The sequence below is a fragment of the Hoplias malabaricus genome, chromosome 16 (genome assembly GCF_029633855.1).
Source record: "Hoplias malabaricus isolate fHopMal1 chromosome 16, fHopMal1.hap1, whole genome shotgun sequence".
Classification (NCBI taxonomy): Eukaryota; Metazoa; Chordata; class Actinopteri; order Characiformes; family Erythrinidae; genus Hoplias; species Hoplias malabaricus.
In genome coordinates, this window is record NC_089815.1 from 8,890,896 (window position 1) to 8,914,501 (window position 23,606).

Genomic DNA, 23,606 nt, shown 5'->3' on the forward strand with positions numbered 1-23,606 from the left:
ATGATCCCTCCCACTAGCCCCCTCTCTCTGGCGGCTCAGAGGGGCAACCGACCCACCCACACCCTACACATATGTTAACCCAGTAAACCCTAAAGCCACGCTGTTGTACCTACATAACTCACGCTGCATATAAGAATCACTGCACTGAACCAAAATCTTTTATAACTAATTCAATTCTGAATAATGAACATGCATTTTACGCTGAGTCAATGACCTCAAAGTTGCCCTGTCCTAGGAGTGCGTTTGTGTGTGTTCAAGGGCGTAAACATTAAACTCCTCAAACCGGATGCACACAGTAGATAACAATCTTATCGGTTTAATTCAAGGATCTTAGATCCCAAAACAAAAACCCCCACCTAACAATAGGAAACAAAAGCTTTTATTTAACCGTGGTGCACCCAGACAAACAGACGGACGTCTGTCTCACTATAGACTAAGAAAGGTGTAATAACTAGACAGAGGCCTGGGTGATTTAATTGTGGTCCTATATAACACTTAATACCAAGTGTAGTGCACCTGGCAAAAACAGGTTACACCCATGAGGGGGAGGAGGGCACCTAACAGTGCCAATTTAACACCTCGGCCAATCGGGTGGCCTCTCTCAGGACTTGACGCATCCGAGAGCCAATCAGTGCTGTCCCGCTCGCGCCTCATTAAATGCGCTTGTGATAGGAAAGGGGCGACGGGGAGAGACGAGGGCTTTTTTTTCCTTTTTAATTATAATGTCTGGGAGGAAGAGAACACCGTGAGGTAAACAATCATCGTTACAATCAAGAACAATGCCACCTACGCTGAAGCAGCAGACACAGGCACTGGAGCCATTAAATCTCTACCACTGCGGTTATACTCATTATATTTCCCTAATAAACACCATTCCGGCTTACATCCTCACACATACGTTACTGACAGAGCTGTATCACTTAACAACTGCGATAACGCTGCCACTGATGGGCCTGGTGCTCTCATAAAAAAATAAATATAGATATTTTGACACAAAGACATAAGCATAAAATGCATATATACGATATATAAGGACAATATAGTGTATAAAATAATGCTTGTTATTAGAAACGAATGTGGGCAACTGCACTGTGCAGTCAGGAACAGAATGATTATGAAGTAAATGCTGATATGTGGCTCTGAAACTGCCCTGTCAACAGTGGGACACAAGATAGCTGCTTTGTGCCACAAACACATAAACAACTGTTTAAAAAAGTGCAGCTTCCAAATCACAAAGACTTTTACTTTAAATACATATGGCTTTAGTTCTGAGCGGAAGAAATGCAACCCATTCCCCCAGAGCTCGTGGACTGCTGAAGACGAGCTTGACCAATCAGAAGCAGCCAAACAGCCATGCGCCCGGTGGCAGCGCTCAAGCCTCAAGACAGGACCAACAAATAAAAATAAAAAATGAAGAGAGGCCTTACAGAAATAATTAGTCTCAATACTGGTCAGAAACATCACCGTTAACTATTATGGCTAGAGCTTCATTCACAAAAATGACCTTTATATAATTAGTAATGAAATTATATATTATAATATTTAATTATTAAAAAAATAATAAGTTTTCATTATGAATTATGATAATATATTTCTGGTTGTCTGAAGGAAACAAATGGCTTTCATTTCTCTTCTGTCCAGTGTTTAACTGCTCTTTTCTTCATTGTCACAATGTTGCAGTGTGTGCTTTTTCAACCTATACGTGCCTTTATTTGTGTTCAACAAAGGACAGGATCTTGAATAAATAAATGAATGAATGGGGAAAATTTGTATTAATATCCTATTCCAGACTGGCTTTTATTATTGCAAATTTCATGCTCCAGTGTGTCGAAGAAAATTAAAACACATAAACACATTTTATTTATTAAAATGCATGTGTTCTCTGTAGAGTAACGCTGCTGAGCTGAACGATGAAAACATGGGCATAGGTGAAGATACTTTATTCAGGTGTGGATTGCTGTGTGTGTGTGTGAGTGTGTGTGTTGGGGGGGGGGATTGAGAGTGAGAGAGAGAGAGAGGGAAAGCCCAGAGGAGAGGTTTTGTCAAAGGTAGAGGGAGAGAGAGAGAGAGGCTATAGCACTTAGAGGCCATTTTATTGCTTTGCTGTGGTCAAGTGAGGTGCACAGAGCTCAATTCCAGCGGAACAATGGCAAAGAGGACCGCCGAGACAAAGGGGGGCTACCCCTGCCTCTTAACCCCTTCGCTGCCGACGCATGCACACACACAAACACACACACTTGGGCGCACGACCTACATTCGTAATGGGTGCTCTCACTCCTGCTCTCTCTCTCTCTCTCACACACACACACACACACACTCTGTCTCTTACTCTGTTACTGTGCTCAGTGGCACACTCCAGAAATCCTATGTAACGGTTCAGACCAAAGTAATGGATCCCAGAGTCAGAGTGCTTTGAGCCAGCGCATAAGGCCTTGCCATTAGAGAGAGTGCATCGAACGGCAGTGGATCTGCCACTTCTCTCCATGTTCTCTCTTTCTTTGCTTCTGTCGTATTTCCCTCTCTCTGTCCGCCGTGGGGGACCGTGCGAATTTGCAAATGAATCACTTGTATTTTTCAGTTTTGGAGGATCTCCCCCACCTTCCTGAAAAACATAGAAAAGCAGAGAGAGCGAGCGAGCAAGCAAGGGGAAGGCAAAGAGAAAGGGGGGGGGCGCACTCCTGCCATCCCTTTTTTTTTTCTTCTGCCTTTAATCCTGAGGAGGATAAGCTGTGCTGTACACAGAGAGGAAGTGCCAGGGTCTAACCCATCCCTGCTCAGCATTCCTGCAGCCTCAACAAGCCCCCATCTATTATTCTTTCATTCAGGTTGAGGTAGAGTTGTACGGCAAAAAAAAAACCTCAAAAAAACAGCCTTCTGTACTGTGTTACAGGCTCATTTAGTGATATACATTAAAGTTACAGTGTTGAATATTCAGTAGCAGTGCACACAAATGATAATGCTCTTTCATGGACAAAAAAAATGTTTCAAATAAACGGTAAATAAAGCTACATTGCGAACATGATTAAAAATATAAAGCCTCTCTATATTAGCAAAATTCTCCATGATAATGTTTAACAAATCAAATCTGAGCTCGCGGTGAAATAATAACACTTTGCTTAGTTCTGGCTTAGCAAACGCGAGTCGCAACAAGACAAATATGAGCTGGAAAAATAACTCAATATCCAAAAGTAATGTAGGCAGTAATGTTATATCAGTTAAAAAAGAGAACGAAAAAAATAACACAAGAATTAAAGAAAAGGGAGGAAGCCAAGTCAGCAAGATACACTCATACACACCTATTACACAATTATCTTAGCCAGCTCTATGTACAGAAAAGTGGTGGATGTTACACACACACACACACACACACACACACACCAGGCTGTTTTGGTGTCATGCTGCTAGTTCCTGTTGATGCTAAACCTCCGCTGTATCACATGGTGTGCAAAGCGTAAAATGTGCTGGAAAAATGACATCTCAGGCCCAGACAGTCTGCTGCCAACAAAGCGCACCAACATAAAGTATTATTTTGCTCTACACACAAAGCATTAGCTCCTCGTGCAAACGGCACCGCCGACGTTCTCCCTGTGTTAACACATTTTAAATGGTTAATATTTTTTGCTGAGCGGTATTTTAGGATCCAGTTCAATTATTCATTTTTTTTTTAATTTACAATTTAGATATTCACTTTCAGTATGAATTTTTCACTATGTGCCGAAATATACTACAAAAAAATGCTGTGGTTTTTGACTGGGTTTTAAAATATTTATATGTATTTATGGCCTATGGTAAGTGATGTAGGCATTAATTCAGTTTGTTTTAGCAAAGGGCTGTGACTGTAACTGAGAGCACGTTCTCCATTTCAATAACAACCTAGGAATGTGGGGCATGCCTTATGACAAAGTCTACTGTAGTATGTCTGGAGGGACTGTTGATTTGCGTATGAAAATTGCAAGCTCTTGCATGTGTGCGAGACACACACACACACACACACACACACTAGGATTCCCATTCCCTGCATGCAGAATAGCCTTGGTTCAGTTACATAATGCCCATCTCCAGTGTTACCCTTCGGGTCGTGGGGTGCCGAATTTAAAAACCAAAAACATGTGCTGAAAATGGCGACCGTGGCGTACAACGACCGAGAGACACGGAGAGAAAGAGAGAGAGAGAAAGGCATGTCTCAGGTCAAAGTCACAGGCCACAGGGCCCCATGCATTGTCTGTCGGCTGGGGAAAGAAGACCCCGGCCATCGGCGTCCATTTTTTATGCATTCTGTCCCTTTGTGATGATAAGCGGCAGCGCCGTGGGCCGGACGCTGAGCTTCTGCAGGACAGAGGGGAGGAGGGACGCCAGCCGGAACAGCCGGACGTTGCCACTGCCTCCACCGGCCAGACGCCAGCCATGGTCAGCTTGCCGTGGGGCTCGGCCATTACAAAGCACAGCGAGTCCATCACAGGCAACGGATGTTACTGCACTACACCATACAGGGACATAATACTGCAGTTCTCCTCTATTAAATACTATATAGAGGTCATAACATAAATATAAATACACTCGACCAACACACATGACACATTCAGCCTCTGCCTGATTTACGATTAAACAGTTTTATTTTTCCTCACACTATCATGTGCATGTTTTGTACACTGTATGATCATTTTTGTTTACTGTATATATTTTTACTCCGAGTCATTAAATAAGAGTAAACAAGACATTTGTGCTTGACTTGACCCCGGGAGCAGATATACACTGCGCAGACACACAGCTGGGAGCAGATGCTAATTGTCTAACATCCCCTGGCTAAAGGTAAACGCAGCTTCTTCACACAGAGCTCCAACCTAGATTCAGCACGTCGTATTTTTTCCCTCTTTCGATCCCTGTTTTCCCTTCTCACACATAATACGAGGCAGACTGTGCCGTTGAGTGTTTTGGAGATATGACAGATATAACTCAGCAGCTCATGGAGTATGTGTATGTATATGTGTGTGTGTGTGACAGAGAGAATGTGTACGTGTTTGTGTTGGTGAAATCGAGAGTTAGGAATTCCATTTTTATTGCAAGAATGGGAATCCTTATGTGCTGCTCTAGTTATCCTGGCAAGCAAAGCAAAAAAAGGGGCCTTTAATTATAATAGACGAGTGAAATTCTGTGGTAATATAGATGTAGAGTACAGTAAAAAACGCTCACACATGCACCTTCCCTATCGTAAATCTAACCTCCACCACAATGATTCGAAGATTGTTAACATGATAACATATTGTGGAACAGCAAACCACAGAGAGTGCTGCCAACTTCGCATGGAGATAAAAAAAAAAGAAGAAAGAGAGAGAGAGAGAGAGAAAGAGTGAGAGAGAGAGAGAGAAGAATGACGATGACAGCAAGGCAGAGAAAGGGGAGAGGGAGGGAGAGAGAGAGAGAGAGAGAGAGAGAGATGGAGGGGAATAAGGGTTGGAGAGTGTACCCAGCTGGATTAAAGCACTAGTCCTTGTGGTTTGCTCTTTGCTTACACAGGTCGGGCAACACCTGAGTATCTGAGGCCTACAGCCTCCACCTACCCACCCCCTCCATCAGAGCGGCCGGCTAATGATGCCACCAACACGTCGCCATTGTGCTCAGCCTCAGCACTGAGAGACTGGAAGAACTGGTCCTGACTGCACAGGCTCCAATATTCAAAACCACCGTGGTGTAATCGGACCCACTGCTCCTGCTAACCTAATTTACACACACACGCACACACACACACACACACACACGCACACACACACACACACACACAAGCCTTCAGCAAATGGAGGTGGTGCTGCTCTCTCCTTCTCCGGCCCCTCAGCACCACTGGATTAATGGGAAACTCATGACAGGGATCGACTTATCCACTCGCACACCCACACACATACACACACACACACACACACACACACACACACACACTCACACAGATATTACCACTTCTGCATAATATATCCGTGGACAGTACAGTTATATCTATGTATATATCTATACACTGAGGTCGTGATATCTGTACATAGAGTTATAGATATATTTTTAAAAGGACACAATAATACAAAAAAAATATATATTAATTCCTATTTCAAATGTTATATTGCACTGAAAAAATAATTATGTATTTATTATGAAAATCTTATTCTAAATATTTTCTAAAAAGAAAAAAAAAAAAAAACGAGCTACAAAACCCAAAGCAAAACAGCTCCACGTGTGTGTTACTACAGTGAGTAAGCTGAATGGCCTGCCACTGATATCGGCCCAAAGAGGGCTCTCTACCACTGCAGACATGACTGGAGCCCCCCCCACCACCCCGGGTGCCAGCCTCTAGAGAGCGAGACACATAGAGGCAGACAGACAGACAGAGAAAAAAAAAGACAGAGCGAGAGAGAGAGAGAGAGAGAGAGAGGGGACAGGGAGGGGTATATAGACACAGACAATCCCCCCTCTCCCCCTTTATTATATCCCTGTGTCCATTCACACACACGCTGGTGCACACGCTTATATACACACACATACACACACACACACACACCGCTCGGCATGCCGTCTCATCGCGCCGTCGTCTTGACTCGTACGCAGAGCATAACCAGGACAAGAACACTTGGCACTGAATACAATCAGGGTGTTTAGATAAGAGGGAGAGGTGAGGAACCAAGCCGCAGAAAAGGCCTCAGGTAGACAGACAGAAGAAAGAATGGAGAAAGCGCGCATGTCTACTGCTGCTCAAACGTAAACATCACTCAAAACATTTGTCTATCACTGCTGACATGCTAAGATTCACACTGGAAAAATCCAGAACCGGACTTCTGTTACACAGCACCTGTACAGGACACACACTACTGTTATTACTACTGCTATTACTACTATTACCACTCACAACACAGCTGTGAAACAATACAGCGTCTTTTTAATAACCACAACGATAATTATGCTATTTCTTTTCAAATATGCAATTATAAAACCTTTATTAATCCTTGTTTTATTTTTGTTGGGTTTTTAATTTCTTTCATTTGTATAATTTGATGGTTCACGTATTTTCTTATTTACATGTTTAATAGCATTATTGTTATTACTATTGTTATTAATAATAATAGTAATAACATAGCTATACATAGCTAATATTATATAAAAAATAAAAATGCTAATGTATTTGTAAATGTTATTACTATTGTGTTGGTAATGACACTAACTATAGCTTAAATTAACAGAATTGTTTATTCTTATGGCAAAAATGGCTTCAATAAAATGAATGTATTCTTTTGCGTTAGAAATATGGATATTATTGCATATCTAAAGAGGATTACATACAAAAATATCTTCTGTGAAAACCAGGTTTTACGTAGATAATTTGAAAAGATGAAGGTGTAAATATACACCTTCTGTAAGTAAACAGAGGAGGACTGTTTGTAACTATATTTGTATCCCTCGTTCTGAAATATAACCATGAATATGCATAATAAACTCCACACAATTATGCAAATAGAGGATGGTACCTCGAGTGCCAGACAAGAATCTAGTAAACTATTTTGTAAAGTTAATACTTCTCAAAAAAAAAAAAAAAATAAAATAAAACAGGCCCAACGCTACCAACCAGGTCCATACCACACAGAGCATTCAAAAAACATAAAAAAAAAAAAAAACGCTTCTCCTAACCATCTTTCACTGGTAGAAGAATAAAATGAAGGAGAGACAGAGTGAAGAGGGCGGGAGAGCTAGTGACGCCCTCTCAAACCACAAATGCTAACACGGCCACATCTCGGGCTGAGATTTTTAACACTGCACTGTAAGCTCACCCTCAAAAGACTCGCACTACATTACTGACCGACTAGAAATTTGAAAATTCGAGTGCGGCAGCTCAAACTGGGGTTTTTTGAATATTCAGATCACCAATACTTGGATATTCCTTTTTAAAATATTCCAAATGAAAAAATGCTGAAGCGCTCGCGAACAGATACGAGAACAGGGAGCAAACACTGGAGAGGAAAGAAGATTCACCAAATGAACGTCAGTCATTGTCCGCAAACAGTGGGAATAGTGTAAGATGAGTATCATATCCACAAATGTCACAGGACGGTGGAGAGCCTGCCTGCTGTCTTTGTTTTGCATTGGGAAAGAAAATATAGAGAAATAGAAGAAGAGCTAAGAAAGAGAGAGAGAGAGAGAGAGAGAGAGAGAGAGAGAGTGCACAGCACCTGTAATATGCTATAGATCCTTTTCTGTGTGACGCGTGTAATTATTGCCACCCCTCTACCATGGAGCTGAGACACAAAAATCCTGACTTATCTGTCCTTCTCCTCCCTCCTCCCTTTCCTCTTTATCTACTCTAAAAAAGGGAGGTAGGGTAAAGAAAAAAAAAGATAAATAAATAAAGGGCGCCATTGCCCACTATGCCCCCTACCAAAAGCCCTCAAAGAAGAAGTAGAAGGGAAAAAAATACAAATAAAGAAAACGATAATAATAAAAAAGTACACACACCCGGATGTTCCCACTGTCTGATTTATCTTAACCAGATGTGGCATGTAGCTTGAAATGTTTACAACAAAAGAGCAGATTGTTCTTTCGCTTCCTTTACTCTTAAATTAGCACTGCATACTGAAATGCAAAAGAAAATAAATAAAAACAACAACACTGACTTTCCCCTGCTTTCTCTGCCTGGTGTTAGCCCAGAGGAGTTAGTGCTGTCCTCTCTATCCGGGACAAGTCGGAGAGGATGAAAGGTCTTGGGATTCATGTTTTTCTGACCTCTTCCCCGATTCCTTCGATATGGCCCGTGGCTGTTTGACCTTTTCTATCCTCTCTCTCTCACTCTCCCTCTCTCTCTTACTCTTGCTCTGCATGCATGCTTTCCTCCACAAGCTATCTCTCCACAAAAAAAAATAAGAAAACACAATCACTTTCACAACTGAAGACTTTTCCTACGTCCACAACAACATAACGTCGTCCTTCCCTCCCTTTCTTGTCAGCTGCATTTTTGTATCTTCTCTCATGCTGACCCCCCAACAATCTATAGTTCCAAGCTTTTTGTGACCCCCACAAGCATACACACACACACACACACATACACACCCCACTGCTTTTTCCCCCCTCTCGCTTTCCCTCGGCTGCTATCGCCAGGGCATTCCCCCCTTCCCTTTCTTTTTATCTCTCTTACACTCGCTCGGTGACCCCTGCTCCCCTCTTTCTCGCCGTCTGACCCCCCAAGCCTCTCAACCTCCCCCCTCGCAAAAAAATAAATAAATAATAAAAAAAAAAGGTTTCCTTGCTGTGGAGGAAAGGGGGAAAACCCACAGCTCCTGCCCTGCGTCTGTCCTCCATCAGCCGCCACTGGGCTCTTCAGCTTTCTGGATCTTCCACTGCCTCGTCGACCACTGTCCTGCCTCTCTACCTGCCTCCGAGGGAACTTCTACACCAACATTCTTCTTCTCTCACACACCATTGTGGCTATCTCCAATCTCACCTATTTTTTTTTTAGCCCCTTCTCTTCCATTCATAGCACACCTGCATTCTTCATTGAGTTTACACCTTCACTGCTTATTTCTGCTATCCAGGTCTTCCTCGTTTTTCTTACCCCTCCAGTGCTCTCTGTTTTTGTCTAGTTACAGTCTACCAAAGAGGAAGCAAATTGTCCAAAAAAAAGGCTGTTTCTCTTAAAATTCGACTCAAATTTGTCTTTTAAACTCAAGACAAAACATGATTTTTCGCAGGCTTGTTTATACTCGTGTTTTTTTACTGAAAGGCACTGCCTGTTTGCGTGTTTTTTGCCCTGAAGCAGCTAAAAGTGGTGCTCGGCTCGTTTGCAAGCTCTCCGGACCGGCTAATGCTGCTCTGCTGTCGGCTTCATGGCACGAAGGAGAGCCGGGGCTCTGGCTTTATACCCAACACTGACACACACACTCACACATACACACCTACATACACACACACACACACACACATACGATCGATTTGTATATGACTCCGTCTGGGAATCGGCAAAAAAATCTAAATCGACTTGAGGGAAAAGGCAAACGGGAAAGAAAAAGACGAAAAAGCAAAGCCCGGTCCGAGTGACACGGGCGAAAAAGTAAGAGAAGGAGAACTGAAATGCAAAGCAGGCGGAGCCGCGAAAAAAGCCACTGGAAAAGTAAAGATGTGGGCGAATGAAAGGACGAACGCTACGGAAGAAGGTGGCGAAAGCACATGGATGGAGAGAACGGAGAGAGAAGAGGAGCTAGGGGGGTTCTGCGCGAAGAAACGTGACGGTGGTCGACGCTTCCCGCGCAGCGGCAGCTGCCGGAGCCCCGAGCCGGACAAGAGCGCTCCTCTCTCGGCTACGAACGCAGGCGGCTCCCGCTAGCCTTCCGAGAGCTTCGTGTAGCCGCTTCCTCGCGAACAAACGCCTTCCAGCACAACGCAAACCCCTTTCTGTGCACCACGAACGCTTCGAAAGACAGAAATGTGTTTGAAAAAGCCTTTTTGTGTGTTTGGGAAAAGGAATCGCTATCTTTGCCCTCTTTCTTCTCTTCTCTTCCATTGGCGAGAAGAGCGAGGACGAGCCCCAGATGTAAACACAGGTAACGCTATGAAAAGAAGCCGAATAAAAACCAAGTCGCATGAAATATAACTCGATGTCGCCTTGCAGTTTTAAAAGACAAGTCCAGCCTAAGGGAAAAAAGGGACGTTTGGTATTGAAAGTAAAAAGCAACGTCGCCGTAAAGCTAGAGAAAAAGAGAGCGGAGAGAAAGAGGGAGAGAGGGAGAGGGAGAGAAAGAGAGAGAGAAAGCAAAGTTGAAACTTACAATTTTTCGCTGCCGCTTTGAGATCCTCGCTTTTTAATCCAGTATCGAGGCGCTTTGGCTAAAGATCCCATCAAGGCAGATCCCTTTTCGGTCAGTTAGCGTTTAGGACGGGTAAAAGAAAGATCATTGTTGTTGCGGAGAGTAAAAGGAGTGAGAGAGAGAGCGAGAGAGAGAGAGGGGGAGAAGAAGAAAAAAAAAACACACACACCCGAAGTATTAGTCGTTAAAGGCGATATAAAAAATAATTTGGATGCAAAGCGGGCGATGAGTCTCGTGTTAGAGGGAGAGAGGAAGAGGTGAAAGTGAGATCTGATGATTGAAAAGGGGAAAAAAACTCTTTGGATCTTTATTCCTGCTAATTAGTTTCCTGCAGAAAAAAATGGCTGTGATTAATTCAGTGCGCATGTGCTTCATTACACAGGCACGACGGGAAGGGCTAATTAGCCACCTTCTGGATCAATAAGATTCAGCAAAGGAGAGAGAGAGAGGGAGGGAGAGAGGGAGGGAGGGAGAAAGGAGAATCGAGGGAGGGAGGAGGGAGGGAGGGATGGATGGATGGACGGAGGAAAGGAGAAAGAGGAAAGTAATGATCAGGAATTGAAAATATGGAATTAAGCGCCGGCGCGAAGTAAGAGTTTGATTAGAGCAGGGGAAAAGGCAGGGAAAGTCGGCGAAAACAAGGGGAGAGTATCGGAGCAGTTTGGAGGACGGGATTTTTTCCCTTTCACCCCTTCTTCACTTCTCCATTTACCATTTTTCTTTTCTTTTCTGAACGTAGATATCTTTAAGGGAATATGCGTGTTTATGAATCGAAATATCTCAAAATACCAGAGCTTCGTCCCCTTTCTCTCTCTGTGTTTCTGACTAACTTTATCAGCGGTGTGTGCTCCGACTTTTCGCCATACTTTCACACACTCTTACTGTTGCAAGTAAACAAAGCGTACGCTGTTTCCGAGCGCCCTATTTTTCTTCTTAAACCAGACTTGTTTGGTAAAAGTTAGCGGAGGTACACTGAAGCTAAGCGGGATCTTTTCCGTGTTTTAAACCCTGTAACCCACAGCGACGTGGGTTACTGATCTCCGAGCGGTGGAAAACAGTGGAAAAGCGAGATTTCATTAGGAAAGTGAAGCAAGTTAAAAGCGCCGGGCTTTAACAAAATTAGACACTTCCAGTGATATATTCAAGACTTTGGGCACATTTCTAGACGTCGTGTAAAAAACACAACGTGTAGCGAGTCTTCTCTAATATCATTAAAATAAAACACGCTTAAAATAAAAAGGGGATGCAAGCATTGGCACTTTTTCTGAGTTGTGTACTTTTTTCCGTGTTTTATTTTGATCAAATCTTTTCTCGCTTAACTGTGACTAATAGCATGTGCATGCTTTACGTGTAATCTACAACTTTATCCATCAGTTTAGTTTACACGAGCACAGAAAACTGACTTTTTCCCTCCCTCCATGCTTCACTACCGCATGCTTCTGTGCAAACGACTGAAGGCTTAAATCCACACAAACCAACAACAAAAAAACAAAAACAAAACAAAAACTCGCAAATTCACCTCGCAAAAATAAAAACGGTTCGGACACTTTTAAGAAAAGCAAGACACCACTAGAAATCTCCAGAACTACAGCACTGCAGAAAGGAAAGGTGTAGCGAATATAAATGGCTACAAATGCTATTGTAAACATTAAAGATACGCGTTTTTCAATTCAGTTTTATGATTTCTGAGAATTGCGTTTTGTATGTGGACACACACACACACACACACACACATAGACATTATAAGCAGATAAGAAGGTGTGAGGCAAGAGACAAGAGGAAGAAGTAAGTGTGTGTGTGTGTGTGTGTGTGTCTGCTGAAATTATAGGTCTAAACGTGTTAGGTTGCATCGTGGCTGAAATCTTTTAAACTGCAAAACATCCAGCGGTTTAGCATGAACTTGTTATACAGCTACACCTCGGTGTTTCAGCGCATGTGAACAGGTTAGAGATGATCCTCACTTTCAAGTTTGGATCCCAGTACGCTCAATCATAATATGACAAAATGGATGGCATTTCCCCGGACAATTTTTTTTTAATTGTAAAATAACGGCCCATACGTGGTGTAGTAACGTAGTGCCAGATGTGCCGCTTGTTCAATAGAAGCAGCTGTAAAAGCGAGTGAAGGGAGCACTTCTCCTCCACAGGTTTCGCTCCTCAACATCTCGCCTCCTCTTGATGGTCACTTAAAGCGCCTCCTCGCCCAAAGCAAAGCATGTATTCTGGGCCCGGACCCCTGAACCTTTTGTCATGATAATACTATTGTGGATTCTCTTTTAAAAAACAGAAACGCACAGTTCCTCTCCCCTCAATATGCACACTTTCCCTTACTAACAGCTCCAAGGGGCCCTAATCCCCCCAAACACAGCTAACCGGCTTACCCTCCGCTCATTACATAATGCTTATTGGGGCAAAAAAGCCAACAAAATATCAGAAATGTTTATTTAAAATGTGTATTTATATATATACGTGCGGCCAGTTGTACATGATGTATTGTTTTATCGTAATGTTTTGTGGACTGTGAGTTGTCATGATGTTTGTTTCTTTCTTGCATGAGCATGTCATTGTAAAAAATTATGAACAATTATAAAATAAAAGGCTAAAATCAGTGCATGTATTTTATTTATTTATTTTTATTATTTTTTTGAAGGGGGGGTGTTTTCTCAGACTGCATGCAGGACTTATGCAGGACATTATATAAGCAATTTATAACATTGCTACAGCATATCTATACGGCTTTGTTAAATACACAATAATTTTCACCATAAATATTTTGATATTATTTTATTTTTATTATTGCTATTATTTGTATTATTTGTATTATTTTTCTCTGATATGCCTGCAGTAGGTTTGTGCAGGACAGTGTCCTTGGTTTGGGTCCTGCCATGGCATGAAGGGACAGCAGACTCGTGTTGCAAAGAAACACAAAGGAACGCATCTCCATATGCATGATGGACTTTTTCAGCTTTTTTCAGACATGCACGTGCTGGACTATGACCACAAAAAAAAAAAAAGAAGAGGAGGGAGGGAGGGAGGAAGGGTGGCATAATGCAAACAATGACAATATGCAACACCCTGACCCCCCAAAAAGAGTAGCAGCCCAAAGCTTGCAAGGTGGCACGAGCTGATGTGTGGTTGAGCCGGTGTGTGATTATAACGCACGCGTTTTTATTGCATGCGCCATATTCGCTTCATATTTACGCGATATAATAGACTTTACATACATTAGCATGGGCCATCTGTCATCGGCGAGCGCAAACGGTGCGGTATGAGGAGGCATTCGCAGAGAGAAAGGGGGAATTGTGAAGTGAGTAACGGTTAAAAGGCGCGAGGAGATGCTCTGGCTGAGGCCGGGGATAGAGACAGACAGAATGGGGAGAAAACTCGGGAGCGAGCGCTGTACAGCTCTCTTGGGAAAACCGGAGGGGTGGGAGAGAGAGAGAGAGAGAGAGATTGTAAAAATGAATGGATAGAAAATAGAGTGCGTGAGGAGAGGAGAGAAAGGCCGGGAGATAATAAAGAGGCCGGTGTGCTCGCTGAGGCTTTCGGGGGAGGAACAGCGTCGTTCCGGAGCTAACTGTTGTAAACGTGGCTAGCTAAACCTTCAATGAAAACAGCGGAGGAAGCTGAAAAATAGGATTCGCTGGAAATTGTAAGCTATATGCTAGGCTACCGATAGCCTGTCTGTACTGAAAAGTGAAGGGTCCCCACCAGCCCCCAGACCACTTTGGGTCTTTGTGGGTTCACTTTGTGGTGAATATATCATTTCACTGGGAACATTTAAAGCTTTAGCAATTCTAGCGCAGCACAGGCTAAAACAACCGAAATAACTAAACCTCGGAGCTTGTATGCTAAACCCAAAGTCCAGTCTACTCATCACCTCACTGAGTGATACCACATTTCCCATCATTTAGGACTCACAACAGCTCTCTTCTGTTCTATTTTATTTATTTCTTTTTCATGAGAATATGAAATGCTCTATTTATTGTAGTCACTGCACACCGAGGACTTTGGGCTAGTCTGAAGCGTCTGTGCTAAACAAATCAACAAAATCCAATTCACTCGCGTTGAGTGATTCCAAGCGACCCCTATGTGGAGCTTTTTAGATTTCCTTATATGTAGGACTTAGGTAGTGTCTCATACGAAGGAAAGGACTAGCACTTACAGTAAATAGACTACATTATAGCAACACTTGGAGTAAGTAGCAGAAAACAGCAAATGATATTTATGAGTTTGGGTCTGCAAAATTTTAGATATTGTAGTAAAACGCTGGCAAATAGAAAAAAGCTAGTCTCAAACGCTTCTGTGCTAAAAAATATCAACAAATCAAATCCAGTAAGAAACTCTATATATGATTTTATATTTCCATTACATATAGAAACCACGTAGAGTTCCATAAAGAGAACTGGACCAGAACAGAACTCAGCAACAGTTGGGGACAATAGCAGAAAATTGTAAATATGGAAGTGTTTGCATGTTGTAGTAAAGCCTATAGATTAAAAAACTAGAAGCTCATAAACTAAATAAATCACCAAATCCACTCCAATCAAATGATACAAGAGAGCCATATGGAGCTCTTTGTATTTCCCCACGTTGGGACGGAGACAGTGCCTCGCACACAACCGCAGTGGCTCAACTCATATTAGCAACATTTTGGGTTTGTAGCAGAAAACCCGGAAAGTTCTCTTATAAAAACGTGTGTAAGCCTTTAAGCATTGTAATAAAGCACAGGCTAAAGAACCCCCCCCCCCAAAAAAAGTCCAGTTTTAGAAGCCTCTAAACAAATCGACCAATCAAATTCACCGATTCCTTCACTTTGAGGGGAAAGCGACTATTGTACGGAGCTCTTTATATTTCTTTAGATTTAATAGAGAAAATAAATAGGTGCACACTGCGTTACTGTAGGATCTTTTCAAAGTTGGTACCAATGTTAAGTGACTCTCTCTCTTTTCCTGTGTGTGTGTGTGTGTTTAACCTCGTGCACCGCGCGTGCCATCCTTGAATAATAAAAGCCCCAAAAGCGACCGGTGAGGAAATGAGAACGAGTGAACGGCATTTTTAAAGATAAAAAGCAGCTGTTTGCCAACAGTCTCGTAACTTTATTAAAGTACAATGAGCATTTAAGGTAAAAGGTTTTGAGGGGAAGGGGCTTTATGGAGCTGGGCTGATACAGAAGTCACGCAAGCCCATGATGCTATTCCAAAAATGTAACATTTGTATTGTACTTTTTATTTTTTATAATAATTAATTATTATTATTATTATTATTAGAGTTACACGGGATATTAATGCTTGGGATTAAATCAGCTGCATGTGTCCTAATTAGCATCTGATTAGCGGACAAAGACCTATGTCCCAGGCCTGGACATCAGTGTAAAAGCTGATCCTGAGTCTGACAGATACATCACTGAGATCGAATTCGCACGTTGAAACTGCATTTTTCAAAAGGAAAAAAGTGACTGTAATTACAGCCTTTATAATCAGCGATGTCGTCATAAGGAACGTAACCTAACACCAAATCAGAAGCCACTAAAGCCCCATGTGGCGTGTGGACAACACAACAACAAACAACTGACCACGTTCAAACCTAAAAAGGATGGATATGTTCATCTTCTTCATTAAAACACCGCGGCAGTGGTCCCTCACATAGAACAAGTGAATTTAGCTTTATTTGTTTTAATGAGTGTGAAGTGGAAAAGTTTTTTACAGTTACAAAATTTGAATTCCCTGAATAGACTAGTATTCCACGAGCTGGACACTGAATGTACTGTAAACTAGTGGACACTGGAATATAATCCAGAGTAAGCCATCTCTGTAACAACTTATTGGTCTGAAATCAAATCGCAATCAGATCCATTTGTTTTTCTAAACCGTGCAGGCCTTCTGTGGGGGCAGCAGAGCTCAGTGTCCGGCAGTGGTCAGGGGCTGGTTGGGGCAGGACGGGCTCCCAGGTGCAATGGCAGCGCCCTCTTATGTTCACTGCGGCCAAAGGCTGCTCTCTGCCCCGCGGGGGCTTCCTGCATCATGAGCTTTTACCTCCGCACAGACAGATGCACACACACACACAGGCTACACCACTCTAACCAACACTCACACACACAAACTAATACACACCAGCAATAAATCCAAACCATACAGAGCTTTTCTACACGAATTCGACCACAAACACGTGCGAGATCTTTCTGCTCTTTAGAGATGTGCATAACGTTTGCATCCATTTAACGTCAATAGCGCCTCAGTCTAATGTCCAACCATGAAAAACAAAGCATTCGTTGTAATAACAAAGTGTAATAACACGTTACATATTCTTCGAACCAAATCTGTACAAATTACGAACATTTTTCAAAACTACATTAATTCAGTGTGTGATATTCCAAAGTGGAGATGGAAAGAAAACGCCGTGTAAAACATACACACACACACACACACACACACACACACACACACACACACACACACACACACACTCACACCAAACTTTCATCTAGCTCCGGACCCTGAACACGATCCTAAAACTCAGCAAATAAACATTGAGACGACGATATAAAGAAATGAACAAATATCATTATTCCACCGTCAGACGAGAATTCACAAAGCAAAATTCGTCCTTGCATTAAAGATATAAAAACAAACAAATCTCCCATATTTCCAGATGGATACGAACACAGCTTTTCTGCGTGTTTTATTTATCTACGTCGTCGCAAATAAACAGGGTACAGGAGAAATCTGCTGCAGCTTTAAATCGAGCTCTTACTAAATCCCACACCCTTAAAAGTCGTTGTATTATTTTATTATTATTTTTGATCTGTTTTACAAGGAACATGTGGAACATCTGCACTAAACGTTTCCCAAACATTCCTGTTTGTTAATATTCCATTCACACGTTCCAAACACCTGCATCTTTTCTTGTTTTTTCTCCAATAATGCTGCTCAAAAATGCCACTTTGCGTGTGAAAGAAGGGGGCTGAGGTGTCGCCGGATTTTGTGTTAAGTTTAATTCTAAATAAAATCATGTGAAATAAAATAAGTCACTTATGAAAAAACGAAAATGCTAATTTGGGATTAATTATGTAAATATATTTCTTCGATTATAAACAAATGTTCACTGTGTAGAAATGATTTTATTGTGACGTTATTGTGGTAATGTTTCCTGTGGAATAAAGTCCTCTGTGTCTGATTTGCTGATGGTGTTATTGTTGTTGCCTCATTTACTTACAGCCCCTGTGTTGTTTTATCGGGTGTGTGTCACATTGTTTGCATCATTTTCAAATAAATAAAACGCCGTGACGAATTATATTTGTTGACTTGTTAATTAAGGTGCTTAATTAATTATCATTAAAGCCTTGTACATGTCCTGTGTGTAACTGGGGCGAGATCGCTTTGAACATTCAGCCAAAGCGAAAAGAGGTTAATAAAATTCTGATGAGTATTAATCACTCATTAGCCTAATTAAAACCGAACAGGAGAAGTTTGGGCCAAACTCTTCAGGCGCGGTTTTTACGCGCTAATTAATTATGCAAATACGATTTATAGTGCAATTTAAAATTAATTTCGGCACATACGTGATTTTGAATATATTTTTTAACATTTTTATTAATTATTTTAATATTTTTCGGGGGAGAATATTTTATTAAAAACTAAATTAATTTTGAAATAAAAAGACAGAAGAACGGAGAACCAACATGACATTCGAGGAAAAACAAACAAACAAACAAAGAAACAAAAAAAATGAAAACGAATGAAATATCAAAATGTATATATGAGTGTAATATGAAAGAAAGAGCAGCCGTGTAAACGGACAATCAGATATATTTACACATGGAATATGACTGGTATTAATTTTCATATTAAGTTCCTATACTTTAGAAAAGTACATTTTTTATTTTCTGTTTTATAGGAACAGGTAGCAAGCGTTTGCAATGCTGTCAGTCAATGCAGCCTCTCTCTCTCTCTCTGTGTGTGTGTGTGTGTGTGTGTGAACGAGGGATACCTTCCTGATGTGCACTTGAGCCATAGCTCTGTGCGTTATTGCCATGACAGTCAGCTCTATTACGCTCACGCGCCTTGTTATAACGGCTTTATGAATTCTCCTAATAATAATAAAGCTTTAAAAGGCGCTGAATTTCTCTGCGGTTCCACAAGCAAACGCGGATCAGAGGAACGGCCCAAACCCAATAAAGGGATTTGATTCAGGCAGAGAGGAGGAAAGGCTGCAGATGAGGGGAGAGCAGAGAGAGCAGAGCAGCCTGGAGCGAGCCCTAGTCCACAGCACAGTCTCTCTCTCTCTCACTCTCTGTGTGTGTGTGTGTGTGTGTGTGTAGTCCAGCTCTCTGCAGGTATGAGAAGCAGCAGAAGAAGAACAGCACAAAGGGACAGTGTTTAAACTCCCGCGTGTGAAGTGGTGTATGCTAATAAAGGCGCGAGCCTTCGGCTGAGGCGCCGCTGCAGCGCGCGCGCTCTACAACCTGCGCTAAAAATCCACACAAGTAACAAGACGCAGCAGAACGCACTGCAAAGAAACACAAGCAGCCACAGCACCACACCCAGCGCGAGACCCCTTCAGAGGTGAGTGTGTGTGTGAGTCTTCACAAGCTTCTGAATCACACACACACACACACACACACAAACGCGCGCGCGCACAAGCGGGGGCAGGAGATGTTTGTTCATGTGTGTTGCATTCGCTCGGGTTTGGGGCTTGTTTTTGTGTCCAGTCAAGGTCCCAGAGAAGAACACTGCTAATCCTTAAAGACCTATTCAGCACATATATTACAGACACGGTAAAATGTGTGTGTTTGTGAGGGTGTAAATAATAACTAACACACACACACACTCACACACGCACACACACTCACACACACACACACACACACACACATAAACCAATAAGGCCAGTAAAAACGTTTGTTATACGTTTGTTCGATTTTCCCAGTAACCCACACTCTGCAATTCACAGAAACTGTGCAGAAAAAAGCCCTGTTTCAGTGGGCTCTCCGCAGAGGATATGTTCCCTATGTTCCCTTCCTCTCACTTAGAAAACCATTTTTTCCCCAGAACTGTCCACTACAGACAAATGCGCACTGCATATCACGTGACCATATTTACATTCTACTGGCACGTTCTTTTACGTACGTTACATACGTTAAAATATATCCCTTTAATTATGTGACGGGTGTAAAAGCGAGCACCAAACTTCACAAGAAAATCAAGCGCTTTACACCCGATTAGACAAAGACAAACATTCCCCTAATGTAAATGTACCCAGTTCTTACACATGATTTAATATCAACAATCAATTAAGACCCTTAATTAATTATGATAATGTGTCTATACTTAATTGCAATTTAATCATAATTTTATTTATTATCAAAACTATTTTTTGAAAAACATTTTACACGGTTAATAAAATAATAATTAAATGAATATAATCTGAATAAATGATGTCAATCTAAATGCATAATTAAGTACAAGTACAAATTAAGTATGTTATAAATGGGCTACATTCAATATGAATATCTTAAATATGCAAATGATCACTGTTAATTTATATAATATATATTTCATATTTTTACATAATTTTGGATGTAAATATATATAATATTGAAGGAAATTATGTTCTAAATTTTGCTCCTTAAATGTAATAAAAGAGCAGAAGCCCCTTGACCAGAGTTTCATGTTATTAATAATTAACTGAAATGATTAATAATAATTCAAAAATTAAAAGCACTCAAGGAAGCGAGGATTGGAATGAAGAGTGGACAGAGAGTGTAAACCTGCTGTGTCACTCACTCACTGGTCAGCAGCAGAAACATGGCGCTGTGCAGGGGTGAGCAGGCTATTCCCACACTGACCGGCTACTGTGGTCAGCGGCCGGGCTGCTGTCCTGCAGCGAGCCGTGTGAGTGACGTAGCTGTTGCGTAATTGCTGAAGACTGTGGCGGCTGGAGCTGAGTTAGGGGACGCTTAACCTTGACCTCTAGGTTCCAAAGTAGGTGGGCTGCATAGGAATAGGGGGGCGCTGGATGTGGGGGGGGGATTGGGGAGTGAGGGTCCAGGCCCCCACCGCGTGGCCCGTGGCCCCGCAGAGACCGGAAGAGGCTGGCCTGAGGCCAGGCCTGCCCATAAAAGAAGGCCATTAGAGAGGCCATTCCCCAGCCGAGTGTGAGGCCGCTACACCAATTAACAGGATAGGTGTTTACCTTGCCACTATATAAACTCCACAGGAGGGTTTACGTGGAGGGGCCACAGATAAAAAAAAAAAAAAACCAACAAACCAGAAGCCTGTGTGTGTGCCCAACCCAGTACACACACACACAAACACGTACACACACAGAACCCCACACCAAACAAGCGGAACGGATAGTGCTGGAAGTAATTCAGGTTTACAGAATGACCAGGTTAACGCAGGCCACAGCTTTGCATACACATTAACGCTCTAACAGCACAGGAGTGTTACCGACTCATGTAGCAGGGCTTAAAATAAAGAGCGACCATGTGAAATGTTCTCATTTCAGCCGCAGTCTTAACAAATTACTCTTTGAGTTGTGCGTATTAAAGGTACATAATCACTACAAGGAACCTCTGATACATAACAGCATCCAACCGCAGTCCAATCACCCTCAAGAAACCAGAGCGGTCCTTCACAGATGGCACCCAATGGGGTTTAAAGGGAGAACGGCTTTTAACCAGCAGCCCTCAGTTCAAACGGGGGGTGGGGGGCCCACGAATCAGAACGAATCCAAACAAGCATTTGGGGCACTCCCAGGCAGATACATCCTGCATGTAAATATAAAAAGGTGTGGTAATCTGTGATTTAGGCATTTTGGAGCACTGTCTGATATTGCAAATATATTTTCAGGAAATAAAGAAAGGGGGCAGAGAGAGAGAGAGAGAGAGAGAGAGAGAGAGAGAGAGAGAGATTTGCTTTCCACTGAATCTGTTTAGAATTGTAAATGCAGCGTATAGGCGCTGCTGTCCAATTACATATATCTTTCATGTATGAAATCATGCATGGCTCTTTTTTTCCGCGAGGCCAAAGAGGGCTGGCACAAAGGGAGCGACCCCGGCTGCAGCACAAAGTGCATCCCACATGCAGAGCAGGCCTAGTGCCGGAGCCCAGGGCTACGAGCGCTATTCCATTAGCACTCCCGGACGGAGCCAGGGAGCCAGGGAGCGAGGGAGGGAGGGAGGGAGGCAGGGAAAGGGAAAGGGGAGGGGAGAGGGGCGACTCGTCCTCCTGACGGGGGCGTCCACTGACCACTACTCCTGGAGCATTATCTCCGGCCTGCTGTACGCTGGGCTGCCCCTTCGGGCCCATGCCAAACAACCTTGTGCACAGCTCTTTGCTGACCATGCCCTTAATTAGCAGTGATGCATTCAGTTTTAGCTTAATGCTGCTTCCCAAGGCTTTCTTTTCAACGCTAAGCAGCAAAGAAATAAAGAAATAAAATAAAATATCAAACGCAGCCCTTATGGATGCGAGTTAGTGCTTAAAACCTGGCCCTTGTAGGTTATTTATTTATTTGCTTTCTCCTTCCCTTCGCGAAATGACGGCGCCCCGCTGCGTACTTATAATTTGCAGTGACCTAAATTTGGCAAAATTACTTTGAACTTTTCAAACAAAAGGCCCACGCTCGCCTTGGAGCAGGTTTGATACTGAACCGCTCCTGCGTTCTGCCTGTTTTCTTTTTATTCACTTAATTCCATAAACACCATTTACTTTCAGTCAGGATTACACAGGGTGCAGGAGGGGGACGGCATTATTCTCAATAGCTAAAGAGCTAGCATGCCAGCCATGTTGTAAAAACAAAAAAAAAAGTGCAGTGTGTCAGCTTATCACACATTACAGAGGAATGAGCTAATGCTTCGTAAAGAGTACCGGAAGCCTGCTGTAACATTGCTAGTACCGCGTGGCATTATGGAACCAGCTGCTGCAGCACAGGAGGCGAGTATTAAAGTATGTGACGTGACTCAAGTACACACCTCCATTCCCCAGCCTTAAAGGTCCGGCAGCAACACACAAGTCGTCCAACACCATCCCTCCCTCTGTATCTCTTTGGCCATCTGGGTTTCTGAAAGCAGCCCCACACGAGCAACTACTGACCAAACAACCTATTACACGTCTCTAATCCCACAGGAACAAACACGCTATGGAGCCTGGAAGCCCATTCTCTTTATCTGCAGCCTCTAGAGTGGGCCCAGCATGGAGCCTTGCGGGACCCCAGCAGCCTCTGAAGAGCTGGAGGGCTTAGGGGTGGGGAGCTAGCCAGCAGGGAGCAGAGGTGATTTCACAGCCTTACCTGATGTGGTTTTTGGTTCGATCTGCTGCCGCTCGGAAGCCCCTCTCTGACCGCGTCCCTCGTTTCAAGTGTCCGTTTGAAGCCGGGAGCCAGAAAGGTCACAACCCTCGCAGTGGCGGCAGTTTGTGTGTTTTTTTTGGGTGCAGGAGGCCGGTGCTGGCTATCCACTACCGTTAAAGCTATAGTGTTTGATTTTTATTATTATTTTGGTTGTTTTGTTTATTTTCTTTTTTTTTTTTCTTTTGGTAAATGCAGAAGAAAGACCACAGAAGATAAAGCTTTCAGATCCAGTGCCTGGGCACCAATAGGAAGTCCCTTGGCAAAGAGCTTAGAATGATGCAGTCCTAGAATTCCAGGTATTTCCAGGGCTCGTCAAAGCTATGAGGCCCAGTGATGGGGCTGGGTTTGGTTCGGAGTATCCACAGTCTGTGGAGATGTTCAAAGCTTTTCAAACTGGTAGCGCCACCTATGGGAAGAAAGAAGAAAAAGA

General features: G+C 42.7%; 1 protein-coding gene across 2 annotated transcripts in view; it reads right to left on the minus strand.

Moving 5' to 3' along the window:
• The window catches only part of zfhx3b (zinc finger homeobox 3b), a 185,327-nt gene extending 162,088 nt beyond the window's left edge, over window positions 1-23,239 (minus strand). The window contains exon 1 of one of the 2 annotated variants that reach the window (XM_066647152.1): window positions 23,117-23,239. The gene's annotated coding sequence lies outside the window, so the exon portion shown is untranslated. Of the gene's footprint in view, window positions 1-10,784; window positions 11,226-23,116 lie in introns of those variants that run through there. The other variant, XM_066647151.1, reaches the window with a different exon arrangement.
• Between the last annotated feature and the right edge of the window lie 367 nt (window positions 23,240-23,606).